This window comes from Phocoena sinus, chromosome 17, assembly GCF_008692025.1.
Source record: "Phocoena sinus isolate mPhoSin1 chromosome 17, mPhoSin1.pri, whole genome shotgun sequence".
NCBI classification, from domain to species: Eukaryota; Metazoa; Chordata; class Mammalia; order Artiodactyla; family Phocoenidae; genus Phocoena; species Phocoena sinus.
Window position 1 is genome coordinate 68961839 of NC_045779.1, and position 12156 is coordinate 68973994.

The 12156-nt window shown below is 43.8% G+C and overlaps 1 protein-coding gene across 1 annotated transcript in view; it reads right to left on the minus strand.

The window, feature by feature from the left end:
* Positions 1 to 12156, minus strand: part of ASAP1 (ArfGAP with SH3 domain, ankyrin repeat and PH domain 1) — a 353144-nt gene that overhangs the window by 122956 nt on the left and 218032 nt on the right.

The window sequence follows — 12156 nt, forward strand, 5'->3', positions numbered from 1 at the left end:
CTAGCTGGCACGTGAAAGGCATCAATACAATATCTGTGAATAAATTTCCCCATTCTGAGCTTTGGTTTTCTGATCTATGAGATGGAGACCAATATTTACAAGACTGTGGTGCTGATGAGTTGATAAAAAATATACAAAAGTTTCTCAATAGAGTGAATGCTCCATAAGTAATAATAATTCCTTCCTCAAAACGCTTTCTCTACTTGGCTTCCAGGATATCACACTCTCTTGACTCTTCCCACCTCATGGCTGTTCCTCTCCATCATCGTCTTTGCTGGTTCTTCATCTCCCTGGCCTCAAGTCTTTGGGCCTTTATTCTTCTATACTGATGCCCACTCTCATGGGATCTCACCTAATCTTATGGCTTTAAGTAATTTCTATTAGCTGACAACTCCCAAACTGATATTCCCAGCCCAGATCCAACCCTGAATGCAGACATATATCAAGTGCCTGTTCAATATCTCCTAGTGTTCAGTCTTAACTTGCTAAAAACAAACCCTGATGCTCTGCCCCAACTCTCTTTTTTCTACAGTGCCTCCATATCTCAGTGGGTTAATGGCAAATACATTCCTATAGTTGTTCAGGCTGAAACCCATCAAGTCATACCTGATTTTTCCTTCTCATACCCCAGATGCAATCCACTGGCCTTTACCTTTAAAAATATTACTGAAATCTGACGGCTCACCACCCACATGACTATCAACCTTATCCAACATCATCTCTTGCCTCCATCACTGCAAACCTTCCTGCAAAAGTTCCTTTGTTGCAGCTCTTGCTCCCCTACAGGCCGTTTCCAGTACAGCACCCAGTGGGATCCTGGTAAACTGTGCATCTCATCTCGTGACTCTCGGGGCAGACACTGCTATTCATCATGGCTATCCAGGTTCCCAACCCTTGCAGGCTTATGGGAAGGGATAGTGCACATCCCCACACCCTGAAGTAACAAGGCCCTGACCAGGGAAATACGAGTGGAGGTGGTGTGTACCACCTTCACGTGGCAGCATCTCAGATGCCTGTGCTCAGCTCTGCACGGCTCTCTTTGTGGTGGAGTACAGGGAAGCATGAATTTACACAGAGGCCCACAGTAGGTGTAGGATATTTATTAAACAAATAAATGAACAAAAAAGTATCTATCAAAATCATACCTTTAAGGGCTTAATTCATACAACAGCTCTTTCTTTTCAAAGCCTTCCCTTAGTTGGCAATAATCTTTCTTTGCCCATAATTCTCTGTACCTCTACTGCAGTATCTTCCACTACATCATACATTTGTGTAAGTACAGCTCTTTCCCTGCCACCGGACCACGAGAGGCAGGGGTTCCCTCTGGCTCACCTCTGCATCCCCACACAACAAACACCACTGCATGTGTTTCAGTGAGCTCGGCTTATGAAGCTAGCTTTACTGAGCTGCTGACTTGGATTCGTCGATTTCCCTTTCAGGAATTTAAGAAGCATTCACTTCTTAAGTCTCCTAGGTTGTTCAGTAATTGAACAACAAATAATTTAAAAATACTGCACTCTCAAACACACCCTCAGTAACTGCATGGGAGCGACAGTATGAGCCTGGACTGGGGAACGTCCCAGGAAGAAGTCGAAATACGACGAAGGTAACAAGCGTCACAGCATCCAATGAAATGAAATGAGGCCCTAGCAACCTTCTAATCACTGCCACATTAAAAATGCATGATGCCTACAGTGGATGTCGGCATTTCAGGCTGAGATATTAAAAAAGATAAAAATGCAGCTCCAGTTACTGCCCAGGTTCACTCTGAGAAGCGGCTCAGAGAAACACAAAAGAAAGGCCACATCAGCTGCACAGGCAGAATGCACACCTTTGATGTCCCTCATAAGCTGGACCCACCCTGATACCTTCTGTCTCAGGCCAAAGGGCCTCACCCTGCCCCGGAGAACCCCACTCCACCTGACACCCTTTCCTGCTTCTGGAGGCCAGCAAAAAAGGGGTTCAGCTGCCTGTTCATTTCAACTGCTTTCGAGGGAAGGGTCTCGGAGGTAAAACCTAAGTGGTAGGCTTTGTGTTCGTTTGCTTGAAATTATAAAATATATCAAAATCTTTAGTTAATAAAACACCCATGTACCCACTGGCCAGTTAAGAAATAAAATACTGCAGAGTGTGTCCTCTCTCTCCCACCTGCTACCCAATCCCAGTCTCTTCCCTCCTTCCCCAGACACAACCACTATCCTCAATTTGGATTTCCACGTAGGGTTAGAAAGTACTACGAGAAGCTCTCCTTTTATGAGGGACGACAGACTCATCAAAAAATAAGATGGACTTGGCCAAGGCAGGGAGAGAAGCCACAGGAAGTTGGCTGAGAACCTTCTCTGACCCAAATGCTTTTCACAACATCATATTTAACCTTTACCAGAACTCTGCAAGGGAAGAAGTACGCTTGTGGGGCAGGTGAAACCTAAAATGTGGTGAGAGAGAGGCAAAAGGTGAGACTGGATACGTACAGGCTAGATCATGGGTGCTGTATGTTTTGCCAATTCCACAACCGAAGAACTATATGCACACACGTAAGAGTGTGTGTGTACAGGTATTAATCACGTTTACATATACACACATGTATAAAATGTCCTAGTGTAGTCGCCTGTTTTAAAATATGGCAGCTAACTTAGTGAGCTGTATCTTGGAATACTACTACTAATTCTCTTGAGGGGAGAAATGATGGGAGTTAAACATCAGGTGCTCGTGCCCGGCATGTGGCACGTGCGCCTAAGAGATCAGCTAATATTACCTCTATACCCATGATTAGTTATAATATAGAGATGCGTTTAATATCAAACAACATAGGGGCGTACGTCTCACGTTTTAAGTCTTTTCTTACATACCGCGTTACAAAGCTAACAGTGACAATTCACCCGACAGATTATATAACTACACGCATCCCTTTGTACAAAATTAAGGGTTTACCAAGCAGGTCTTCAAAGGCACGGAGGGCAAGGAGACAGGCCCCTGGTGGAGGCAGAGGCAGAAGGGAGGGACAGATTACAGAGCAGAGTAAGCAATGTGAAGGGAATGTCAGTTCAGGGCGTTAGGGGAGGAGGCGGAGATAAAGGGCTCTGGCTGGGGGCGCACCGCACAGGCATGGGAGAAAATGGCCTCGTGGCTCAGGACACTTCGGTGAGGAAGATGAGCCGTTTTAACATGCTTGCTACGCCCAAGTGCTAGATGACTTCAGGGAGCTGGTAAAGTAGGGGCTGGGGAAGCTGGCGAAGACAGAGATAGAATAAAAGGAAAGAAAAAAATAGGGTGAGAGAGAAACCTGACCCATTCACAATGGAGACTCACGCTCTTCCAGTATTTGTAGGGAATTTCTGGCATTCAGGGTACTGTTGCAATGTGTAAGGCAGTAAGAGCTAGGTGACTCTTTTCAGTTCTAATAAAAGAACAAAATAGGGCTTCTCTGGTGGCGCAGTGGTTGAGAGTCCGCCTGCCGACGCAGGGGACACGGGTTCGTGCCCCGGTCCAGAAAGATCCCACATGCCGCAGAGCGGCTGGGCCCGTGAGCCATGGCCGCTGAGCCTGCACGTCCGGAGCCTGTGCTCCGCAACGGGAGAGGCCACGACAGTGAGAGGCCCGCGTACCGCAATTAAAAAAAAAATTTTTTTTAATCTTTAGCTATATTATTAAATATAGATTATGACCTATTATCTGATAAAAGGAACTCATACAACTCAATAGCAAAAAAAACCCCAAATAACCCAATTAAAAAATGGGCAAAGAATCTGAATAGACTTTCTCTGAAGAAGACATACAAATAGCCATCAGGTACATTAAAAGGTTTTCAACATCACTGATCATTAGGGAAATGCAAATCAAAATCAGAACGAGGTATCACTTCACATCTGTTAGTATGTCTATTATCAAGAAAGACAAGAGACAACCAGTTATCTGTTCCCATAACTGCATCTTAGCAGCAGGAGAATCACCCAGATAGGCCCAGTCAATGTACATAACCATGGAGATAATAAAATAGATGCTTTAAGCTACTATGTTTTGGGGTAGTTGGCTATTCAGTCATGAGTAACAGAAACAATCATCTACATTGCTTTTCCTTCAACCCTTTATTTCTTTGTATTCGTTAATTTCTCAAATAATCATAGAATCTTGTCATCAAAATAAATTTAATTCACTTGAAATCTTGAAGAAAAAAAAGAAGTCTACGAGATAAGTACTGTTATCACCCTTATTGTGTAGATACAAAAAATGTGCCCAAGGCCATACAGCTCAAAAATAAGGGAATTTAAATTAGGGCTTTTTAACCTCTGAGCCGAGGACTTTCCCCCATATCTTAAAGTGAGACAGACTCAGATTCCAATTCCAGGTCCATCACTTATACTTTGTGATTGCACTGATCCAGCAACTTCACTTTTTTTATAACCTCATTCCCATCCTGTAAAATGGAGATAATAATGGCATTGACCTCACAGAGGTACTGCAGTGTTTAAGTAAGATACTGAATGGTACATGACAGACTCAATAAATTTCTACAATGACAAGGACAATACGATGGTACACCAGCACGCTGGCCGTCCTGGGCCGGGTGGCAGGGGCTTCCAACAGTACTCTGAAATCAATGCGCCCACTCAGAGTTCACATTCCTAGCGGCTGGCAATAACAAGTGCCTTGGGAATACAGTAAAGTTCAATACTCTTTAAAAAATACCTTGTATATTTCCCAATTGAGGCCCTTCTCAGAATTTTCCGAAGCACAGCAATGATTAAACAGGCCTTTCTCTGAGGGGAGCTTGCCTGACTGTCACCCTGTTAGACTTTACCAAACTGGGAAACTTTCACAAACCCTCCCCAACTGGCCCGCCAACCCCACTGCTGACTCTCTGACACTGTCGTTTATTAAGAACCAACTGTGTAGTGAGATCCATCACACAGCATACCTTAAAATGCAAGACAGCTGTTTTACAGATAAGAAAAGGGAAACACAATGGTGAAGCCAGGTTAGGACCCAACTTCATTTGATTCCAAACCCATCCTTTTCCACTGACAGACACGGGAATATGTGCCAAAAACACTTATGTGGAATCTACTACATGAAAGGCTTAATGATAAATAACAAGAAAGAAAGGGGAATCAGACCTCCTGGCCCATAACAATGACAATGATATAATTATCATAATAATACTTGTTAACAGTTATTAACTGCAATAATAACAATTAATTGTAGCTAAATTTTTTGGTGACTTAATGTGCCAGGAACTGTGTCAGGTAGTCTTCCTGAGAATTCAATGCTCACAAGAACATGCTAACATTACCCCGTTTTTATATATGCAGAAACTGGTTTAGGGAGGTTAAACAAGTCGCCTCAGGTCACACAGCTAATAAGAGCTGATGACACGTGCTGACTGCAGAGCCTGTGCCTTCCCTCCTACCCACCGGGTCACGCTGCGCAGCTTATGGGATTTTAGTTCCCAGACCAGGGATGGAACCCAGGCCCTGGCAATGAGAGTGCTGAGTCCTAATCACTGGACCGCCAGGGAATTTCCCCAAAGCCTATGCTATCAACCAATAGGCTTGGCTAAGTGTTGGAGCCCCTAGATGTCTTCTAATTTTAGCCAGATGCCAAGTGATGGAGGGACCTGAAAATCTGGGTCTTAGTTCCAGCCTCTACCATACGACCCTGGTCAGGCGACTAAGGCTCTTAGGGGCTTTAATTTCATCTAGAACACAGGTCTAATAATACCCACCCAGCCTACTCCTGGAGGCTGATTACTGAGAGGTAAAGATGTCATAATTACTGTGAAAGCTCTTTGGGGAGAACAGCAGCAGCAGTAACAACAAGAGAGAACATGAGAAAACCACAAAGGATTACTTCTGTTTAATGAGTATAAGGCTTGGAAGACACTCATAATAAATCCCTCCTAAAGAGCAGCCCCAACCTAATGTTCCTGGAGGCGTCACCTGGTGGAGGGGCACCGTCCTGGGTGGAACAGAGACCTGGGTCTGAATCTCCCTCTGGCCCTGCCTGGCCATGTGTGACCTTGGAAAAGGCACCTAACTTTTCCAGGCTTCAGCTTCATACGTGAACTGTGATGGATAACATCTAGCAAGTACATACAAGTCCCTAAAAATATCTTCACTTTTATTACTTTCATTCACCCTGAGACCCAGGGTGAAGTTCTGATGTGATGGACATTCAAAGAGAATCCAAACATTATAGTATTTTTTGGAGGGTTCCAAGATATGTAAGACAACTGTGGGTCAAATCCCAGATCTTCCATTTACCAGCCACGGATCTAGAGCAATTTCTATAGTGTCTCTGACTCTGCTTTCTTTACTGCAATAATACCTACCTGACAGAGTTATTACATGAAATGGATGAAAAAACCCTATAATGTGCCTCATTGTGTATCTGGCTTATGCTGCCTGTTCATGAAATAGGAGGTACCATCTCTCACTCCAAAGCAAGTCTCACTTCCTTAGTTTAGTACATTCTCTTTCCTGGGAGCCTAGCTTCTCTTCTAAGATCTTTATGCAAGTTATCTTCCATGCCAAGAATCCAGAGAAGCTTGTGTTTATCAGTTTACCCTCATGATCTTAGAGAAATCATCAGGACAACCTGAATATATGTATTATTATACTATAGTTATACAACCTAGCCCAAGTTCCCAGTCCACCAAGCTCCATCACAATTCCAGGCCTAGCCTGCCTCTTTCAAGGTCAAAAACAAGTGTGACCTCCCAGGCAAGCTTGTCATTCACTCTCAGTCTCTTGCAATGTGCGGGTTCCCAGCCTTGTGTAATCTGTTGTTATACACCAAGTCCCCAGCGTTCAGCCTGGCACATAGTTAGTGCTCAGTAAAATGCTCACTGCATGTAGTGAATTTTCCTGGAACAAGTCTTTCTTCCTACAAAAAAGACTCAGCATGGGCCATGCGACAAGGATGAAAAAACAATGAACTACAGCTGCAATAATAAAGCCATGTAATACATGTCATAAATTATAGTGCTGGCATAGAGGGGCAAGTGATTCTTTTATACTATCCTACACATACTTTGTAGCACAAATCACACTTTCACAAATTTAATTCCATTTGTTTTTAAAATTACAAAAATAATTCATACACTACTACAGAGACGTATAAAGATAAAAAGTATTATTTCTTTCCTTTTCTCCAATCATCTCCTTGAAACAAGCAAAGTTAATAATCTGTAGTGTAAACTTTCTCTACGCTTAAAAAATACACAAATAAGGATTTCTCCCCTTTTCTCACTTTTAAAAAAACAAATGTGGGGCTTCCCTGGTGGCACAGTGGTTAAGAATCCACCTGCCAATGCACGGGACACGGGTTCGAGCCCTGGTCCAGGAAGATCCCACGTGCCGCAGAGCAACTAAGTCCATGCGCCACAACTACTGAGGCTGCGCTCTAGAGCCCGCGAGCCACAACTACTGAGCCCGCAAGCCACAACTACTGAAGCCCGTGCGCCTAGAGCCCGTGCTCCGCAACAAGAGAAGCCACCGCAATGAGAAGCCCACGCACTGCAACGAAGAGTAGTCCCTGCTTGCTGCAACTAGAGAAAGCCCGCGTGCAGCAACAAAGACCCAACACAGCCAAAAAACAAACAAAATAAATAAATAATTAAAAAACAAATGTGGTATTACATATAAGACTCCATGGCTTGCTTTTTTCCTACTGAATAAAGATAGAGAAATTCAGTACAATTAAATCTAATTATTTTAATTGTGATTATATTCCATAATAAACTCTACCACAATTCATATAACTATCCCTCTACTGAGACACTTCCAATTTTTTGCCACCAAAAACCAGTGCTGCAATAAATATTCTTATACATAAGCTCTTACGTGCTATCACTTTATCTCTGGAAGGATATATTCACAAGAGCAGAACTGTGGAGGGATAGGGTGTACATTTCAAATTTTAATTAATATTGCCATGTTCCTTCCAGAAGAGGTTGGTTGTAGCAAGTCACATCCCCAACAGCAATGCACACATGGAAGGGCGGAGCTCTCTATAAACTCATCAGCACATATATGTCATTCTTCTTCTTTTTTTTAAATTTATTTATTTATTTATTTTTGGCTGCATTGGGTCTTCGTTGTTGCGCGCGGGCTTTTCTCTAGTTGCAACGAGTGGGGGCTACTCTTCGTTGCGGTGCGCGGGCTTCTCATTGCGGTGGCTTCTCTTGTTGTGGAGCACAGGCTCTAGATTGCAGGTTTCAGTAGTTGCGGCACGTGGGCTCAGTAGTTGTGGCTCTCAGGCTTAGTTGCTCCGCAGCTTGTGGGATCTTCCCAGAGCAGGGCTTGAACCCATGTCCCCTGCATTGACAGGCAGATTCTTATCCACTGCGCCACCAGGGAAGCCCTGTCGTTATTCTTTTTAATTCTTGCCACGTGGATGTGAAAAACTTGACTATAGTAAGCCTGAGTAACTTTTTGTAATTTTATTGTCCATTCACATTTCCTTTTCTGCCTGTTTACACACTTAGCCTGATTTCCCATTGCTTGTCTTTTCCCTATTTGTAAAAAGACTGTCTTGCTTACGGGATGGCAATCTTTGTCGCAAGTATTTTCTCCCATTTGTCTTTTTTTTTTTTTTTTTTTTTTTTTGGCCGTGCCACACGGTTTGCAGGATCCTAGTTCCCTGACCAGGGATCGAACCCAGGCCCTTGGCAGCGAGAGCGCAGATTCCCAACCACTGGACCACCAGGGAAGTCCCTCCCACTAGTCTTTTAACTTTCTGTATGGTGTCCTTTGCCATACAGAATATTTGAAATTTCACAGAGTCAAATATACCAGTCTACTCAAAAGACTTTTGGGTTTCCTGCCTTGCTTCTACTCCTAAACCCTTCTAACATTCAGTATTTTTTCTAAACATTGAAATCTTTAATCTAATGAAATTCATCTGTTCACACAGCAGGAAGAAGGGTTCTAATGTCCTAAACCTTCTAGTATTTAGTTCAGTTTTATTTTCTTTTTAATATTTAAATACTCAATCCATCAGCAATGGGTGTATTCACACGGCATGAGGAAGAGTTCTAACTTTATTTCCTTTCTGCTGTATGAAAATACATTGCTTATTTAACATGGCCTGTTGTAGGTACCCATTCAATATCGGATAAATCAATGAACACGTGGTAAAACTTGGATGGGGCAGGTTAGGTTTCATAAGACGGTAACTGAGCAGCAACCTGAAGAATAAGTAGTTGGTTAACAAGTCAACTTGGGGTAAAGCACCTTCCAGGTAAGAGGTAATGGCCTACCATCAAGGCACCATCAAGTACCCAGGGGTTAAGAAGAGACTAACTTGGGGCCTTGGGTTTCTCCAGAGCTCACCATCTTCAGTCTAGAACCAGGCAGGTGAAGTTTAAAAGCACTGCCCTCTGGGCTTCCCTGGTGGCGCAGTGGTTGAGAGTCTGCCTGCCGGTGCAGGGGACACTGGTTCGTGGCCCGGAACGGGAAGATCCCACATGCCACGGAGCGGCTGGGCCCGTGAGCCATGGCCGCTGAGCCTGCGCGTCCGGAGCCTGTGCTCCGCAACGGGAGAGGCCACGACAGTGAGAGGCCCGCGTACCGCAAAAAAAAAAAGCACTGCCCTCCATTCCTGTTCATTGTCATACTGGGGCTCAGATCGCTTTTGCCACACCAATCCATAAAGCCAGCAACATCTACCCTGTGACCCTGAAAACAACCAGTTTTAATTTTACAAGACACTGTGTTATCGGGGGATAAGACCTGGATTTAGAGTCCAGAGTCTGTTTTTTTCTGAGATACAACATCTACTTGATTGTAAGCAGTTATTTCACATCCCTGGGCCTCCGTTTTCCCATTTGTTCCCACACCCACTCCCTGCACCGGTCTATTCTTAAGATTAAAGGTATCACCCTTGGAGACAGAAAGCCCTGTGCACATTTTTTTAAATTGCTTTTCTCCATACCACTTTGGATGATTCACTACTCTGATCTGTCAAGGTCATTTTGAATTTGAATTTGTTCTTTCAAAGTTCTAGCCAAGCTTCTGCAAGAATCTGCCCCAGCCCCTGGGGTTGTTATCTGGAAACTCAGCGTGCAGACTCCCATTTCTGCAGCACTGACAAATCCATTAACTAACAGAACCCCGAGAAAAGATGCCCGGAGAGTTCCACGAGGCTATTACTCAGCATTTAAATGGCACGTGACCATCACTCCATTACAGCAGAAGCAGAAATGTTCCCTATCCTGGCTCCATTATTGAGGCTTCCTAACTGCCAGATCAAATACACATCACACTTTGGTTTGTTGATGGCTTCTGAGGTAACTTCAGATCTGGCCCCTAAAAAAGCTAGAAAGGAGACAAGCAATTCCTCTCCTACTCCAGTCTCCCACAGCATGAGTGCCCATCATCCAGTGGAGCCAGGTGTTCTTATAAAAAGATGTACTTTAAAAATATGGCTTCACATTTTACTGTTAATTCATTAACTTCCATCAAGCACCCATACTGAGATACAAAGATTACTTAGGTCATTATGTATGTGGCCTTGGGTGCATCCCTTAGTTGTTCTGAGCTTTAGCCTCCTGGTTAATAAATTACGTGGAATTTAGGGGCTCCAAAAGCCCCTAAAATTGACTGAAAATTTCTGCCTTGCAAGTTTTGTTTTTGTTTTTCATTCAGGAGAAGATCCATTTTTCTCCGATTATAAAGGCATCTATGATCCCAGAAAGTTCAGAATCACAGAGGAAATGTTAGCTGAATCCAAGGACAAAGCTTCTTACCCTGGACGGGTGCAGAGAGTCCAGCGAGTTGAAGGAAGGGCAGCAGCACACGTGCACAGATGAGATCAAGGGGGCTGAGCTGGCCTCTGGTTTCAGTCACTGGGGAAAAGCATTACGTGTTGGGTCCCATGAACTCCCCTTAGGGTATGTATTGTGCATTTTAGGCTGCAAAAGAATCTTCATGTCATTTTATAACCACTAACTCATACACAGACGTGGTAGGGACCATATTTTCTGTTTCCTAGATAATAAAATGAGGTCCTAAGGAATGAAGGGGCTTGCTAAGAAATGTGCAGCTACTTCTAGCCTGGGCAGAGGTCGCATCCCAGCTCTCCTGCCCTGTGGCCTCTCCTCACTGTGCACGCAGCACAGCAGGAATACAGCAGGACTGTTCTCTCCATCCCAGAACTCCTGGAAAAGGCATGACTCCAAGGGCAGACAAAGCAGAGGAGGAGGTATGCGGAATCACCCATGTGCCGGGTGCCGCCTAAGGGTGCCGTCTGTGATTGAGAATGCACACACAAAAAAAGAGTTTAAAAAGAAACATGGCCAATTAGTATTTTCTTCTTTTAGCTCGTTCGAATTTTCTACAGCAAACATGTTAATACACATTATACTTCCATATGGGAAAAAAAAATCAAATAGAAAATGCCATTTAAAAAAAATCGGCCCCAGGTGTTCCAAAGTAGCAGCCCCCTGCAAGTCTCCACAGAGAAAAAGTGTATGTTAGATCAATTATCTGAGATGTGGAAGAATACCCTTCTGTTGCCTGTGAATGCAAGCGACAAACTGTCCCTGCAAAGTCATCCTCCGACAGCCCCTGAGCGTTCTGTCTTGCAGGATTGATTACCAATGAAAAACACTTCAGAACCAAGTGCTGCAACCTGCCTGATTTCCATACCCAAACAGGGTATCAGAAAAATCAATAAGCAGTTATCTTTCCGGGTTAAAGACTCATCTGGAAAGTCCCTCCAGTCCTGGAAACAGACACTTTAGAATTCTTGTCCACTCCTAAACCACAAATGGAATTCAACTCATGGACGACTGCTTTCCGGAGGTCATCACAGAGCATGGCTGCCGTAAGATGGTGTGTAATGTGAAGAACCGTGATGGAGCTGCTTCACGTGTGATACCCCAGGTGGTCGGAGGAGTGTGTATGAAAAAGGGAGGGTTTAAGCAAACCTGGGGAAAATACCATACACAGAAATAAAACCAAAGACCCTGGCTTTCCTGCAGACTCTGACAGTTTAAGTGAAATATCTTTATACAGGAAAAAACAATCCGAATTGTATGAGATATAAACCATCCAAGTGGTCAAAATGCAGTTTGCAACAAAGAGGCAGCAAGGTATAGGCAGGCTGTAGAATCTTAACTGCAATGGTCTGTCCAAAGGAGAAAGGTGGTCCTGA